At 36.7% G+C, this 7,380-nt stretch overlaps 1 pseudogene; it reads left to right on the top strand.

Moving 5' to 3' along the window:
• The first annotated feature begins 296 nt into the window (after positions 1–296).
• On the top strand, positions 297–1,756 carry LOC105711809 (high mobility group protein B1-like; annotated as a pseudogene).
• Positions 1,757–7,380: the final 5,624 nt, after the last annotated feature.

Genomic DNA, 7,380 nt, shown 5'->3' with positions numbered 1-7,380 from the left:
GTAATCAGCCTCTGTCCATTTTGGACAAGATCAAAAGACTGTAATTCACCATAGGCACTAGATATTAGTGTTATTGATGTCATTCTTTCATGCTGTCTCCCCTCTCCTCCCACTCATAGGACCATCTTATTATTCAACAATATGGCTTGTGGACAATTTGTCAGATTAAATCCTCATAAGGCGTCTGGCTCCCGCTCTCACAGCCATTGCAGTACATTGAGCTCCATAGAGACAACACCGGGGCAAGTGAGAGCCGGACGGGCACTGGGCGACTCTGTGCCTCGCTAAGGAAAAATAACTAAACATGGGCAAAGGAGATCCTAAGAAGACGAAAGGCAAAATGTCATCATACGCATTTTTTGTGCAAACTTGTCGAGAGGAGCATAAGAAGCAGCACCCAGATGCTTCAGTCAACTTCTCAGAGTTTTCTAAGAAGTGCTCAGAGAGGTGAAAGACCATGTCTGCTAAAGAGAAAGGAAAATTTGAAGATATGGCAAAGGCGGATAAGGCCCGTTATGAGAGAGAAATGAAAACCTATATTCCTCCTAAAGGGGAGACAAAAAAGAAGTTCAAGGATCCCAATGCACCCAAGAGGCCTCCTTCGGCCTTTTTCCTGTTCTGCTCTGAGTATTGCCCAAAAATCAAAGGAGAACATCCTGGCCTGTCCATTGGTGATGTTGCAAAGAAACCGGGAGAGATGTGGAATGACACTGCTGCAGATGACAAGCAGCCTTATGAAAAGAAGGCTGCGAAGCTGAAGGAAAAATATGAAAAGGATATTGCTGCATATCGAGCTAAAGGAAAGCCTGATGCAGCCAAAAAGGGAGTTGTCAAGGCTGAAAAAAAGCAAGAAAAAGAAGGAAGAGGAAGAAGATGAGGAAGATGAAGAGGATGAGGAGGAAGAGGAAGATGAAGATGATGAAGATGATGATGATGATGAATAAGTTGGTTCTAGCGCAGTTTTGTTTTCTTGTCTATAAAGCATTTAACCCCCCTGTACACAACTCACTCCTTTTAAAGACAAAAATTGAAATATAAGGCTGTGTAAGATTTGTTTTTAAACTGTACAGTGTCTTTTTTTGTATAGTTAACACACTACCGAATGTGTCTTTAGATAGCCCTGTCCTGGTGATATTTTCAATAGCCACTAACCTTGCCTGGTACAGTATGGGGGTTGTAAATTGGCATGGAAATTTAAAGTAGGTTCTTGTTGGTGCACAGCACAAATTAGTTATATATGGGGATGGTAGTTTTTTCATCTTCAATTGTCTCTGATGCAGCTTATATGAAATAATTGTTGTTCTGTTAACTGAATACCACTGTAATTGCAAAAAAAAAAAAGTTGCAGCTGTTTTGTTGACATTCTGAATGCTTCTGAGTAAATACAATTTTTTTATTAGTATTATTGTCCTTTTCATAGGTCTGAAATTTTTCTTCTTGAGGGGAAGCTAGTCTTTTTGCTTTTGCCCATTTTGAATCACATGAATTATTACAGTGTTTATTCTTTCATATAGTTAGCTAATAAAAAGCTTTTGTCTGCACACCCTGCATATCATAATGGGGGTAAAGAAGTTGAGAGAGTTTTCATCCATAACTAAAAACCCAAAATCTTGATCAGTTAAGAAATTTCACATAGCCCACTTATATTTACAAACTGAAGAGTAATCGATCTACTCACAGCATGGGACTACTAGAATCAAACATTTTGAAAGTCTGCCCTTGAAGGACTAATAGAAAAGTGTGTTCTAACCTTTACATGAGGACTCTATTCTTTAACTCCCATTACCATGTAATGGCAGTTATATTTTACAGTTCCCACATTAAAGAAAACGAGAATGTATCCCCAAAAGCGTGAGCTTAAAATACAAGACTGCCTTATTAAATTTTTTGTTGACATTAGTCTCGGTGAAGACTATGAAAATGCTGGCTATAGATGTGTTTTCCCATTAAATATGGACTGCTCAGGAAACAAGACTTTCCATTAAAAGTATTTTTAATTCATTGGGCCAGCTTTTAAAATGAAAATACCACATTCAGAATAGGGTATATTTTCCTATATTATGGTTTGCCCCTTTATAAATCCAAGTAGATAGGAGGAAAGAAGACATTTAAACTTTACATCTGAGTATGAATTATTCAATTTATTTGGATGATTTTTCTTTAAAACCCAAACTCATTCATTAGTCACGTTTATCTGCTTACCAGTTTAGGGAACAATTTGGCAATTTTGTGGTTTTTGAGATTATCCATTTCTTAAAGTGCCAGTATTTTAAAATAGCGTTCTTGTAATTTTACACGCTTTTGTGATGGAGTGCTGTTTTGTTATATAATTTTGACTTGGATTCTTTCCATTTGCATTTGTTTATGTAATTTCAGGAGGAATACTGAACATCTGAGTCCTGGATGATACTAATAAACTAATAATTGCAGAGGTTTAAAAAAAAAAAAACCTCATCAATATGTTTCTTAAACGTATCTGTAGCTTTAATTTCACCTATTGCAATGAGTAAAGCTGGACTGAATGGGGCACATTCCTTTAATCCTTGGAGAGCACAAAGGGCGCAAGTCTGCAGCATGAAGCATACAGCACAGTAGACAAGCCTCTGGGAATCTGACCACCTACACTCAGAATTGGTTCAACAATTTCAACTTGGCCAAGTCACTTGCCTGCTCACTCTAAGCCTGTTTTCTTCTCTAAATTGGGGATATGTAGCTCACAGAGTTGTTGTCAGGATTAAAAAGATAACGTATCAGAGAGAGTTCTCAGAAACACTGATTGGGGCCCTCTGGGAAGAAGTTGAGGTTGGTAGGCAGCTAGAGCTAGATATAGGTAATTGGCACTCAACATTCATTCCTTCCTGAAAAGTAAATGCCGCATTCCCCAGACACTTCTGTAGTTGGAGTTCTGGATGCAAATTAAATCCACCAATGTGATATAAAATTCGGTGGCTGGGTTGCAGCTATGGCAATGTGCCCTGAAGCAGTGTCACAGTCTCAACCCTAACTCCTCCAACCCTTCCCCATTTTGTGAGCACCTAATCATCTATGTTAAACCCCTTTCCCTCTGAAACACATAGTGTGATTTCAGAGTCCTGCATTGAAATCTTATTTATTCATATTTAATAACAAATAATACTTATAGAACACAACTATACATGAGGCATTGTTCTAAGCTTTTGCATATGTTGATTAATCTCATCTCCTAGCAATCCTATGAGATAAAGAATTATTATCATGGTTTTGCAGATAAAGAAACAGAAGAATTGAGAGATTAATTTGCCCCCAAATTAAATAGGTAATAAGTGCAGAGCCATTCAGATAGAGATGGTCTGGTTCTTAGTGGCATATTCTTAACCGTCTCTTTCAAATAAAATAGGAACATTATAACCCAACTTAAAACAGCCTAACCTTCTGCTAGTTCACAAATATTAACTGCAAAAACAAGTCAAACAGAGACAGCTTTGAAGAGAAGCCTAAATACTCTTTAGTCTAACCCTTTCATTTTGAATATGAAGAAGCTGGAGCTCTAAGAAATTTTGAAATAAGCAGGCTCATATAACTGATACATGAAGTCTAGTAACAGAATGCAAGGTTTTTAATCCCGAATGTGGTATCTGCATGATACTGATTTTTTTCTAATTTTAAAAATTTCCATTTATCCAAAAATACTTGGTTACTTGATTACCTCTGATACGTACCCGGGAAATTTTTAAGTAACCTTGAGAAGTCAGCAAGATCCTGGGAAGTTTCTGTGGCACTTTTAATAAAGGGAAAGAAAAACTGTCTATAGAACAAAAGTGGAAAAAATTATTACTATTGAATAACTTATTGTTTACTAGTGATGCTTCTATATTTTCAACTGCATAAAGTGTGTCTGACTTAAGACTTGGAACTATTTTAAGTAAAAATTTAGCTTTCATAATTAGATCATTTCCATTTCAATTTTTTGCTACCCCATATGGCAAAAATCATGTGAAAACTCAAAGGGGTTAATGAAGTGTTGCATTTTTAAAAAGATGTAGTACATGGTATTTTCAACAAATACAGTATGCATTTTTACCTAATAATTAGTAATATATGAAAAACTTGAACACCCATGGGTAAAAGTGCTACTGGGCATTTATATCCCCAAATTTCTCTGATTTCAGTAACTAGAATGCAAAAACATTAACACTTTTATCTTAATGAAAGCCTATAGACTTTCTCATGTTTTAAAATATTATCATTGCTGTGCTGTTAAAAAAAAAAAAAAAAAGGACCTTGAATTGACATGCATTTTGAAGACTCTTAAAAATAAAATTAGAAACTGACTTTTGGAGGTTTTGTATGGTATTTCTTTTATTTACACAGCTTTAATCTCTTGGATTGGAATTCCAAATCCCTGATAATTAAAAAGAGAATTTGCAATGAGGTAACATTTTCTCTTTCTGCCAGATTGCCCAAGTAGCAACCCGGCTGGGCAACAGCAATCATGGAAAATGATGCGTACAAGTCCCAGAATAGTAATAAAAATGCCAGCATGTGTTTATTCCTCAGCAGTAAATAAAACCGCAATTATTCACACTGTCTAAGGTTTCCCTAAGGAAACCAATCCACCCCTAGCAACTTCAGCATGAGTTTACGTAGCAAGGTTACAGGTATAACTGGGAGGGGCAGCTTCCCAAAATGTCTAAGAAGCTGACCTCTCCAGTCACACAACCTGTCTACAAAATACAGATTATCAGGCAATTTAGATAATTCTACACGTTAAGCTATTTGATTTGTTTTTAAGCAAATGCATTAGATTTTCAAAGAAGTGTTTAAGAAAATCACTGATTTCCAGTACAGATAGGAAGCCATGCCATTAATCGAAGATTTCCGGCAATAGCTCTCAACTTTTTCATTATTAAATATATTTGTATTAACATTTATGATGCTAATTTTAGGTCAAGTTGACTGAATTAAAATATACTTAGAGAACTGGTAAATAGTAATTCTGGGTGTGTTTCTGAGGATATTTCTTGGAGAGATTGGTGTGTGGGTCCATGGACTGACTGGGAAAGATCTGCCCTCAATGTGGGCAGGTACCAACCAATTGGCTGAAGATCTGGATAAAACAAAAAGAGGAAAGGAAAATTACCTCTCCCACCCTGCCCACTTTTCTTCCTTTCTTTGCCCTGCTGCCATGCTATCATGCAGCACGAAGGTCCTCACCAGATACCTGCACCTTGATACTGGGCTTCCCAGAATCCTGAACTATGAGAAATTTCCGTTTCTTATCAATTACCCAGTCTGGGGTAATCTGTTATAGCAGCACAAAACAGACTAAGACAACTTCCTTATAAATCTCATTTTAAAAATTTCTTTATGATTCTGTTTGCTAAATTAACATTCTTTTTTTAACAAATTAACAGCAATTCTGATCAACAAGAGATTAATAAAATTTTAGCCAAAAAAAAAAAAAAAATCAAAGTTCTGTTTAACTGAGATATACAGCATGATCAACAGGAAATGCCTGACTTCCATTAGGCTGACAGATACTGAAAACAATTTGAGAACCTCTTGGTATACCTAAATACCTAAAAATCCTAGATTGTTGGAACAACTAGAGCTTTTCTTTTTTAAGCAACAATTAAATACTCAAATTACCCCCAGAAACTAAATGAAAACAAAACCACCCTCAATCTGAACAACCATGCAGTCCTTGTCTTTTGTTGACATTGCCTGAAAAGTGAGTTGCTCTTGAGATGGCAACAGCCATATTTGAGTTGTTGAACATCAACAAAGCATGAAATGCTACTTGAGAGAAGTCTTTGACCTGCTAAAAACTTTACACAAATTAAACAGTTTATTTGAGCAATGAACAATTCACAAATTGGGCAGCCCAATTCACGAATTGGGGACATTGAATGAGGAGACATTCATAGAGTTCCACTCTGTATTGTGAACAGACAGCATTTGTAGACAGGAAAAATGAAGTGACATACAGGAGCAGCTTGACCAGTCACAGCTCTGTGTTTACCTTATTTGAATATGCTCAGATTAGCTGGCAGCCTGTGACTGAAGTTGACTGCTGTGGTTGGCTGCACTTAGCTACCTATTACAAAAGTATACACCTAAATGTGGCTTTCAGTTAGTTACATACTAAGTTGCAGTTTGTTATGACAGACTCAAAGTATGGAGGCATCCCCAGGCCAAAGTTAGCTTAACACCTCTTACTAGATAAAGAATAGCAGAGAATGCCACTATTCAGCAGTCTAAAGTTGCTTTCCGACTATGCTGTCCTTGTGGCCATCTTTCCCCTATGACAATGTTAGCCATTGGAAATGGAATGACTTGAGGAGTTAAACCTTTCAGTCGATTTAACTGCTCCTTCCATAATCTTACTCCCTGTTGTAGAACTCACATGTGCAATCCCAGTTCACATATTTAGTAGCTTATCCTGTTTACTCTTTACTCACTGAAGATCAAGGGGGTAACCACTCTGATGCTGTAATAGAAGTAGCCATTTGTAAGAAAGTAACCATCCACAGCAGTTACTGACTTGTTTGATGCTGGCATCCAAAGGCAAAGGCTAATAAGCTCCATTTACACTCTAACAGGATACTCATTAACTATATTAACCACCTCTTACCAATGAAAACTATAATTAATAGTCTCTTGGCAAATAACAAAATGCCAGCTAATGTGGTTAAGTACAATGCTTGGTTTAGCTCTTCAAAACTTAAACAATCATTAAGTCCAAACTGACTAGAAACTAAAAGAAAAAGAAACCAAAATCTTCATTTGAGCCTTTTACCTTTCTCAGCTATTGGTCTATTTCATTCTTCCTTCTTGGTTAAATTCCTTCCAGCATTAAACCGCCCACTGCTGTCTCCACTTCCTCACTGCTTTTACCCCTGCCTATACGGCTCTGTCACCTTCCACCAGGTTGCTTTCTAATGTGAGGTCACTCTTTTCAAGCCAAACACAACAGCCAATTTTGTTTCAAATATAAATTACTATTCCCTTGTTCAAACATTTATCTTTTAGCTTATAGGATACGGGTATTTTTCCAGTCACTCTCACTATTGTTTCTCTAAATCTTTGCTGATAACTCTGCTTCATTCCAAAGCTTTACTAAGAAAATCTCCTGAAACTCAATTGTAGGCTCGATCCTTTCTCTTCCTTTATCTAGTTTACGTTAAGTACCATGGGTAAACTAGTCTGTGAACAGGATTCTCTTCATTTTCTTCCTTCTTTGGACTTTAAAATAGGTGTTGCTTTTAATTATCTTGCCCTTACATTATGAATTATCTCTGAAGGGATCAAGTTTTTCAGCCTGACAAATAGGAACTTAATAAATGGTTACTCACTGAGTTGGAATCAGATAAACTCTGATGACCCGAAGGCACTCTCTAA

The sequence above is a fragment of the Aotus nancymaae genome, unplaced genomic scaffold, assembly GCF_030222135.1.
Source record: "Aotus nancymaae isolate 86718 unplaced genomic scaffold, 86718_ANA_hifiasm-v0.15.2.pri h1tg000108l, whole genome shotgun sequence".
Taxonomy (NCBI): Eukaryota; Metazoa; Chordata; class Mammalia; order Primates; family Aotidae; genus Aotus; species Aotus nancymaae.
This window is presented reverse-complemented; position numbering and strand designations above follow the sequence as displayed.